Consider the following 11,440-nt stretch of genomic DNA (forward strand, 5'->3'; position numbering starts at 1 on the left):
ACCACTGCAGATCTCCACACAAATATGCCCTGTTCCTGTACCCTACATAACCTCCCTGTCTCACTGGAAAGTACCACTGCAGATCTCCACAAAAATATGCCCTGATCCTGTACCCCTCCATAACCGCCCTGTCTCACTGGAACGTACCAATGCAGAACTCCACACACATATGCCCTGAACATGTACCCGTCCATAACATCCCTGTCTCACTGGAACATACCAATGTAGAACACCACACAAATATGCCCTGAACCTGTACCCCTCCATAACCGCCCTGTCTCACTGGAACTCACCAATGCAGAACACCACACAAATATGCCCTGAACCTGTACCCCTCCATAACCACCCTGTATAACTGGAACGTACCAATGCAGAACTCCACACAAATATGCCCTGAAACTGTACCCCTCCATAACCTCTCTGTCTCACTGGAACGTACCAATGCAGAACACCACACAAATATGTCCTGAACCTGTACCCCTCCATAACCCCCCTGTCTCACTGGAACGGACCAATGCAGAACAGCACACAAATATGCCCTGAACCTGTACCCCTCTATAACCGCCCTGTCTCACTGGAACGTACCAACGCCGAACTCCACACAAATATGCCCTGAACATGTACCCGTCCATAACCTCCCTGCCTCACTGGAACATCCCACTGCAGAACTCCACACAAATATGCATTGAACCTGTAACCTCCATATCCTCCCTGTCTCACTGGAAAGTACCAATGCAGATCTCCACACAAGCATGCCCTGAACCTGTACCCGTCCATACCCTCCCTTTCTCATTGGAACGTACCACTGCAGAACTCAACACAAATATGCCCTGAACCTGTACCCCTCCATAAACTCCCTGTCTTACTGGATCGTACCAATGCAGAACTCCACACAATATGCCCTGAACCTGTACACCTCCGTAACATCGCTGTCTCACTGGAACGTCCCAACGCAGAACTCCACACAAATATGCCCTGAACCTGTACCCCTCCATAACCTCCCTGTCTCACTGGAACTCACCAATGCCGAACTCCACTCAAATATGCTCTGAACATGTACCCTGCATAACCTCCCTGTCTCACTGGAACGCACCACTGCAGATCTCCACACAAATATGCCCTGAACCTGTACCTCTCCATAACCGCCCTGTCTCACTGGAACGTACCAATGCAGAACTCCACACACATATGCCCTGAACATGTACCCGTCCATAACCTCACTGTCTCACTGCATCGTCCCACTGCAGATCTCCACACAAATATGCATTGAACCTGTACCCTCCATAACCTCCCTGTCTCACTGGAAAGTACCAATGCAGAACTCCACACAAATATGCCCTGAACCTGTACCCGTCCATAACATCCTTGTCTCACTGGAACGTACCACTGCAGAACTCAACACAAATATGCCCTGTAGCTGAACCCTCCATAACCTCCCTGTATCACTGGAACGTACCAATGCAGAACTACACACAAATATGCCCTGAACATGTACCCCTCCATAAGCTCCCTGTCTCTCTGGATCGTACCTATGCAGAACTCCACACAAATATGCCCTTAACCTGTACCTCTCCATAACCTCCCTGTCTCACGAGAACGTCCCAACGCAGAACTCCACAAAAATATGCCCTGAACCTGTACCCTCCATAACCTGCCTGTCTCACTGGAACGTACCATTGCAGAACACCACACTAATATGCCCTGAACCTGTGCCCCTCCATGACCTCACTGTCTCACTGGAACGTACCAATGCAGAACTCCACACAAATATGCCCTGAAACTGTACCCGTCCATAACCTCCCTGTCTCACTGGAACGTACCACTGTAGAACTCCACACAAATATGCCCTGAACCTGTGCCCCTACATAACCTCCCTGTCTCACTGGAACGTACCATTGCAGAACACCACACAAATATGCCCTGAACCTGTACCCCTCCATAACCACCCTGTAGAACTGGAACGTACCAATGCAGAACTCCACACAAATATGCCCTGAACCTGTACCCCTCCATAACCTCTCTGTCTCACTGGAACGTACCAATGCAGAACACCACACAAATATGCCCTGAACCTGTACCCCTCCATAACCTCCCTCTCTCACTGGAACGGACCAATGCCGAACTCCACTCAGATATACCCTGAAGCTGTACCCTGCATAACCTCCCTGTCTCACTGGAACGTACCATTGCAGAACAGCACACAAATATGCCCTGAACCTGTACCCCTCTATAACCGCCCTGTCTCACTGGAACGTACCAATGCAGAACTCCACACAAATATGCCCTGAACCTGTACACTCCATAACTTCCCTGTCTCACTGGAGCGTACCAATGCAGAACTCCACACAAATATGCCCTTAACCTGTACCTCTCCATAACCTCCCTGTCTCACGAGAACGTCCCAACGCAGAACTCCACACAAATATGCCCTGAACCTGTACCCTCCATAACCTGCCTGTCTCACTGGAACGTACCATTGCAGAACACCACACTAATATGCCCTGAACCTGTGCCCCTCCATAACCTCACTGTCTCACTGGAACGTACCAATGCAGAACTCCACACAAATATGCCCTGAAACTGTACCCGTCCATTACCTCCCTGTCTCACTGGAACGTACCACTGTAGAACTCCACACAAATATGCCCTGAACCTGTACCCTGCATAACCTCCTTGTCTCACTGGAACGTACCAATGCAGAACTACACACAAATATGCCCTGAAGCTGTACCCCTCCATAACCTCTCTGTCTCACTGGAACGCACCACTGCAGATCTCCACACAAATATGCCCTGTTCCTGTACCCTACATAACCTCCCTGTCTCACTGGAAAGTACCACTGCAGATCTCCACAAAAATATGCCCTGATCCTGTACCCCTCCATAACCGCCCTGTCTCACTGGAACGTACCAATGCAGAACTCCACACACATATGCCCTGAACATGTACCCGTCCATAACATCCCTGTCTCACTGGAACATACCAATGTAGAACACCACACAAATATGCCCTGAACCTGTACCCCTCCATAACCGCCCTGTCTCACTGGAACTCACCAATGCAGAACACCACACAAATATGCCCTGAACCTGTACCCCTCCATAACCACCCTGTATAACTGGAACGTACCAATGCAGAACTCCACACAAATATGCCCTGAACCTGTACCCCTCCATAACCTCTCTGTCTCACTGGAACGTACCAATGCAGAACACCACACAAATATGTCCTGAACCTGTACCCCTCCATAACCCCCCTGTCTCACTGGAACGGACCAATGCAGAACAGCACACAAATATGCCCTGAACCTGTACCCCTCTATAACCGCCCTGTCTCACTGGAACGTACCAACGCCGAACTCCACACAAATATGCCCTGAACATGTACCCGTCCATAACCTCCCTGCCTCACTGGAACATCCCACTGCAGAACTCCACACAAATATGCATTGAACCTGTAACCTCCATATCCTCCCTGTCTCACTGGAAAGTACCAATGCAGATCTCCACACAAGCATGCCCTGAACCTGTACCCGTCCATACCCTCCCTTTCTCATTGGAACGTACCACTGCAGAACTCAACACAAATATGCCCTGAACCTGTACCCCTCCATAAACTCCCTGTCTCACTGGATCGTACCAATGCAGAACTCCACACAATATGCCCTGAACCTGTACACCTCCGTAACATCGCTGTCTCACTGGAACGTCCCAACGCAGAACTCCACACAAATATGCCCTGAACCTGTACCCCTCCATAACCTCCCTGTCTCACTGGAACTCACCAATGCCGAACTCCACTCAAATATGCTCTGAACATGTACCCTGCATAACCTCCCTGTCTCACTGGAACGCACCACTGCAGATCTCCACACAAATATGCCCTGAACCTGTACCTCTCCATAACCGCCCTGTCTCACTGGAACGTACCAATGCAGAACTCCACACACATATGCCCTGAACATGTACCCGTCCATAACCTCACTGTCTCACTGCATCGTCCCACTGCAGATCTCCACACAAATATGCATTGAACCTGTACCCTCCATAACCTCCCTGTCTCACTGGAAAGTACCAATGCAGAACTCCACACAAATATGCCCTGAACCTGTACCCGTCCATAACATCCTTGTCTCACTGGAACGTACCACTGCAGAACTCAACACAAATATGCCCTGTAGCTGAACCCTCCATAACCTCCCTGTATCACTGGAACGTACCAATGCAGAACTACACACAAATATGCCCTGAACATGTACCCCTCCATAAGCTCCCTGTCTCTCTGGATCGTACCTATGCAGAACTCCACACAAATATGCCCTTAACCTGTACCTCTCCATAACCTCCCTGTCTCACGAGAACGTCCCAACGCAGAACTCCACAAAAATATGCCCTGAACCTGTACCCTCCATAACCTGCCTGTCTCACTGGAACGTACCATTGCAGAACACCACACTAATATGCCCTGAACCTGTGCCCCTCCATGACCTCACTGTCTCACTGGAACGTACCTATGCAGAACTCCACACAAATATGCCCTGAAACTGTACCCGTCCATAACCTCCCTGTCTCACTGGAACGTACCACTGTAGAACTCCACACAAATATGCCCTGAACCTGTGCCCCTACATAACCTCCCTGTCTCACTGGAACGTACCATTGCAGAACACCACACAAATATGCCCTGAACCTGTACCCCTCCATAACCACCCTGTAGAACTGGAACGTACCAATGCAGAACTCCACACAAATATGCCCTGAACCTGTACCCCTCCATAACCTCTCTGTCTCACTGGAACGTACCAATGCAGAACACCACACAAATATGCCCTGAACCTGTACCCCTCCATAACCTCCCTCTCTCACTGGAACGGACCAATGCCGAACTCCACTCAGATATACCCTGAAGCTGTACCCTGCATAACCTCCCTGTCTCACTGGAACGTACCATTGCAGAACAGCACACAAATATGCCCTGAACCTGTACCCCTCTATAACCGCCCTGTCTCACTGGAACGTACCAATGCAGAACTCCAAACAAATATGCCCTGAACATGTACCCGTCCATAACCTCCCTGCCTCACTGGAACATCCCACTGCAGAACTCCACACAAATATGCATTGTAGCTGTAACCTCCATAACCTCCCTGTCTCACTGGAAAGTACCAATGCAGATCTCCACACAAACATGCCCTGAACCTGTACCCGTCCATACCCTCCCTTTCTCATTGGAACGTACCACTGCAGAACTCAACACAAATATGCCCTGAACCTGTACCCCTCCATAAACTCCCTGTCTCACTGGATCGTACCAATGCAGAACTCCACACAATATGCCCTGAACCTGTACACCTCCATAACATCGCTGTCTCACTGGAACGTCCCAACGCAGAACTCCACACAAATATGCCCTGAACCTGTACCCCTCCATAACCTCCCTTTCTCACTGGAACTCACCAATGCCGAACTCCACTCAAATATGCTCTGAACATGTACCCTGCATAACCTCCCTGTCTCACTGGAACGCACCACTGCAGATCTCCACACAAATATGCCCTGATCCTGTACCTCTCCATAACCGCCCTGTCTCACTGGAACGTACCAATGCAGATCTCCACACAAACATGCCCTGAACCTGTACCCGTCCATACCCTCCCTTTCTCATTGGAACGTACCACTGCAGAACTCAACACAAATATGCCCTGTAGCTGAACCCTCCATAACCTCCCTGTATCACTGGAATGTACCAATGCAGAACTACACACAAATATGCCCTGAACCTGTACCACTGCATAACCTCCCTGTCTAACTGGAACTCACCAATGCCGAACTCCACTCAAATATGCTCTGAACATGTACCCTGCATAACCTCCCTGTCTCACTGGAACGCACCACTGCAGATCTCCACACAAATATGCCCTGAACCTGTACCTCTCCATAACCGCCCTGTCTCACTGGAACGTACCAATGCAGAACTCCACACACATATGCCCTGAACATGTACCCGTCCATAACCTCACTGTCTCACTGCATCGTCCCACTGCAGATCTCCACACAAATATGCATTGAACCTGTACCCTCCATAACCTCCCTGTCTCACTGGAAAGTACCAATGCAGAACTCCACACAAATATGCCCTGTACCTGTACCCGTCCATAACCTCCTTGTCTCACTGGAACGTACCACTGCAGAACTCAACACAAATATGCCCTGTAGCTGAACCCTCCATAACCTCCCTGTATCACTGGAATGTACCAATGCAGAACTACACACAAATATGCCCTGAACATGTACCCCTCCATAAGCTCCCTGTCTCTCTGGATCGTACCAATGCAGAACTCCACACAAATATGCCCTTAACCTGTACCTCTCCATAACCTCCCTGTCTCACGAGAACGTCCCAACGCAGAACTCCACACAAATATGCCCTGAACCTGTACCCTCCATAACCTGCCTGTCTCACTGGAACGTACCATTGCAGAACACCACACTAATATGCCCTGAACCTGTGCCCCTCCATACCCTCACTGTCTCACTGGAACGTACCAATGCAGAACTCCACACAAATATGCCCTGACACTGTACCCGTCCATTACCTCCCTGTCTCACTGGAACGTACCACTGTAGAACTCCACACAAATATGCCCTGAACCTGTACCCTGCATAACCTCCTTGTCTCACTGGAACGTACCAATGCAGAACTACACACAAATATGCCCTGAAGCTGTACCCCTCCAAAACCTCTCTGTCTCACTGGAACGCACCACTGCAGATCTCCACACAAATATGCCCTGTTCCTGTACCCTACATAACCTCCCTGTCTCACTGGAAAGTACCACTGCAGATCTCCACAAAAATATGCCCTGATCCTGTACCCCTCCATAACCGCCCTGTCTCACTGGAACGTACCAATGCAGAACTCCACACACATATGCCCTGAACATGTACCCGTCCATAACATCCCTGTCTCACTGGAACATACCAATGTAGAACACCACACAAATATGCCCTGAACCTGTACCCCTCCATAACCGCCCTGTCTCACTGGAACTCACCAATGCAGAACACCACACAAATATGCCCTGAACCTGTACCCCTCCATAACCACCCTGTATAACTGGAACGTACCAATGCAGAACTCCACACAAATATGCCCTGAACCTGTACCCCTCCATAACCTCTCTGTCTCACTGGAACGTACCAATGCAGAACACCACACAAATATGTCCTGAACCTGCACCCCTCCATAACCTCCCTGTCTCACTGGAACGGACCAATGCCGAACTCCACTCAGATATACCCTGAAGCTGTACCCGTCCATAACCTCCTTGTCTCACTGGAACGTACCACTGCAGAACTCAACACAAATATGCCCTGTAGCTGAACCCTCCATAACCTCCCTGTATCACTGGAATGTACCAATGCAGAACTACACACAAATATGCCCTGAACATGTACCCCTCCATAAGCTCCCTGTCTCTCTGGATCGTACCAATGCAGAACTCCACACAAATATGCCCTTAACCTGTACCTCTCCATAACCTCCCTGTCTCACGAGAACGTCCCAACGCAGAACTCCACACAAATATGCCCTGAACCTGTACCCTCCATAACCTGCCTGTCTCACTGGAACGTACCATTGCAGAACACCACACTAATATGCCCTGAACCTGTGCCCCTCCATAACCTCACTGTCTCACTGGAACGTACCAATGCAGAACTCCACACAAATATGCCCTGAAACTGTACCCGTCCATTACCTCCCTGTCTCACTGGAACGTACCACTGTAGAACTCCACACAAATATGCCCTGAACCTGTACCCTGCATAACCTCCTTGTCTCACTGGAACGTACCAATGCAGAACTACACACAAATATGCCCTGAAGCTGTACCCCTCCATAACCTCTCTGTCTCACTGGAACGCACCACTGCAGATCTCCACACAAATATGCCCTGTTCCTGTACCCTACATAACCTCCCTGTCTCACTGGAAAGTACCACTGCAGATCTCCACAAAAATATGCCCTGATCCTGTACCCCTCCATAACCGCCCTGTCTCACTGGAACGTACCAATGCAGAACTCCACACACATATGCCCTGAACATGTACCCGTCCATAACATCCCTGTCTCACTGGAACATACCAATGTAGAACACCACACAAATATGCCCTGAACCTGTACCCCTCCATAACCGCCCTGTCTCACTGGAACTCACCAATGCAGAACACCACACAAATATGCCCTGAACCTGTACCCCTCCATAACCACCCTGTATAACTGGAACGTACCAATGCAGAACTCCACACAAATATGCCCTGAACCTGTACCCCTCCATAACCTCTCTGTCTCACTGGAACGTACCAATGCAGAACACCACACAAATATGTCCTGAACCTGTACCCCTCCATAAACCCCCTGTCTCACTGGAACGGACCAATGCAGAACAGCACACAAATATGCCCTGAACCTGTACCCCTCTATAACCGCCCTGTCTCACTGGAACTTACCAACGCAGAACTCCACACAAATATGCCCTGAACATGTACCCGTCCATACCCTCCCTTTCTCATTGGAACGTACCACTGCAGAACTCAACACAAATATGCCCTGAACCTGTACCCCTCCATAAACTCCCTGTCTCACTGGATCGTACCAATGCAGAACTCCACACAATATGCCCTGAACCTGTACACCTCCATAACATCGCTGTCTCACTGGAACGTCCCAACGCAGAACTCCACACAAATATGCCCTGAACCTGTACCCCTCCATAACCTCCCTGTCTCACTGGAACTCACCAATGCCGAACTCCACTCAAATATGCTCTGAACATGTACCCTGCATAACCTCCCTGTCTCACTGGAACGCACCACTGCAGATCTCCACACAAATATGCCCTGAACCTGTACCTCTCCATAACCGCCCTGTCTCACTGGAACGTACCAATGCAGAACTCCACACACATATGCCCTGAACATGTACCCGTCCATAACCTCACTGTCTCACTGCATCGTCCCACTGCAGATCTCCACACAAATATGCATTGAACCTGTACCCTCCATAACCTCCCTGTCTCACTGGAAAGTACCAATGCAGAACTCCACACAAATATGCCCTGAACCTGTACCCGTCCATAACATCCTTGTCTCACTGGAACGTACCACTGCAGAACTCAACACAAATATGCCCTGTAGCTGAACCCTCCATAACCTCCCTGTATCACTGGAACGTACCAATGCAGAACTACACACAAATATGCCCTGAACATGTACCCCTCCATAAGCTCCCTGTCTCTCTGGATCGTACCAATGCAGAACTCCACACAAATATGCCCTTAACCTGTACCTCTCCATAACCTCCCTGTCTCACGAGAACGTCCCAACGCAGAACTCCACAAAAATATGCCCTGAACCTGTACCCTCCATAACCTGCCTGTCTCACTGGAACGTACCATTGCAGAACACCACACTAATATGCCCTGAACCTGTGCCCCTCCATAACCTCACTGTCTCACTGGAACGTACCAATGCAGAACTCCACACAAATATGCCCTGAAACTGTACCCGTCCATAACCTCCCTGTCTCACTGGAACGTACCACTGTAGAACTCCACACAAATATGCCCTGAACCTGTACCCCTCCATAACCTCCCTGTCTCACTGGAACGTACCATTGCAGAACACCACACAAATATGCCCTGAACCTGTACCCCTCCATAACCACCCTGTATAACTGGAACGTACCATTGCAGAACTCCACACAAATATGCCCTGAACCTGTACCCCTCCATAACCTCTCTGTCTCACTGGAACGTACCAATGCAGAACACCACACAAATATGCCCTGAACCTGTACCCCTCCATAACCTCCCTGTCTCACTGGAACGGACCAATGCCGAACTCCACTCAGATATACCCTGAAGCTGTACCCTGCATAACCTCCCTGTCTCACTGGAATGTACCATTGCAGAACAGCACACAAATATGCCCTGAACCTGTACCCCTCTATAACCGCCCTGTCTCACTGGAACGTACCAATGCAGAACTCCACACAAATATGCCCTGAACATGTACCCGTCCATAACCTCCCTGCCTCACTGGAACATCCCACTGCAGAACTCCACACAAATATGCATTGTAGCTGTAACCTCCATAACCTCCCTGTCTCACTGGAAAGTACCAATGCAGATCTCCACACAAACATGCCCTGAACCTGTACCCGTCCATACCCTCCCTTTCTCATTGGAACGTACCACTGCAGAACTCAACACAAATATGCCCTGAACCTGTACCCCTCCATAAACTCCCTGTCTCACTGGATCGTACCAATGCAGAACTCCACACAATATGCCCTGAACCTGTACACCTCCATAACATCGCTGTCTCACTGGAACGTCCCAACGCAGAACTCCACACAAATATGCCCTGAACCTGTACCCATCCATAACCTCCCTTTCTCACTGGAACTCACCAATGCCGAACTCCACTCAAATATGCTCTGAACATGTACCCTGCATAACCTCCCTGTCTCACTGGAACGCACCACTGCAGATCTCCACACAAAAATGCCCTGATCCTGTACCTCTCCATAACCTCACTGTCTCACTGCATCGTCCCACTGCAGATCTCCAAACAAATATGCATTGAACCTGTACCCTCCATAACCTCCCTGTCTCACTGGAAAGTACCAATGCATAACTCCACCCAAAAATGCCCTGAACCTGTACCCGTCCATAACCTCCTTGTCTCACTGGAACGTACCACTGCAGAACTCAACACAAATATGCCCTGTAGCTGAACCCTCCATAACCTCCCTGTATCACTGGAACGTACCAATGCAGAACTACACACAAATATGCCCTGAACATGTACCCCTCCATAAGCTCCCTGTCTCTCTGGATCGTACCAATGCAGAACTCCACACAAATATGCCCTTAACCTGTACCTCTCCATAACCTCCCTGTCTCACGAGAACGTCCCAACGCAGAACTCCACACAAATATGCCCTGAACCTGTACCCTCCATAACCTGCCTGTCTCAATGGAACGTACCATTGCAGAACACCACACTAATATGCCCTGAACCTGTGCCCCTCCATAACCTCACTGTCTCACTGGAACGTACCTATGCAGAACTCCACACAAATATGCCCTGAAACTGTACCCGTCCATAACCTCCCTGTCTCACTGGAACGTACCACTGTAGAACTCCACACAAATATGCCCTGAACCTGTACCCTGCATAACCTCCTTGTCTCACTGGAACGTACCAATGCAGAACTACACACAAATATGCCCTGAAGCTGTACCCATCCATAACCTCTCTGTCTCACTGGAACGCACCACTGCAGATCTCCACACAAATATGCCCTGATCCTGTACCCTACATAACCTCCCTGTCTCACTGGAAAGTACCACTGCAGATCTCCAGAAAAATAT

This window comes from Hemitrygon akajei, unplaced genomic scaffold (genome assembly GCF_048418815.1).
Source record: "Hemitrygon akajei unplaced genomic scaffold, sHemAka1.3 Scf000157, whole genome shotgun sequence".
In the NCBI taxonomy this organism is placed as follows: Eukaryota; Metazoa; Chordata; class Chondrichthyes; order Myliobatiformes; family Dasyatidae; genus Hemitrygon; species Hemitrygon akajei.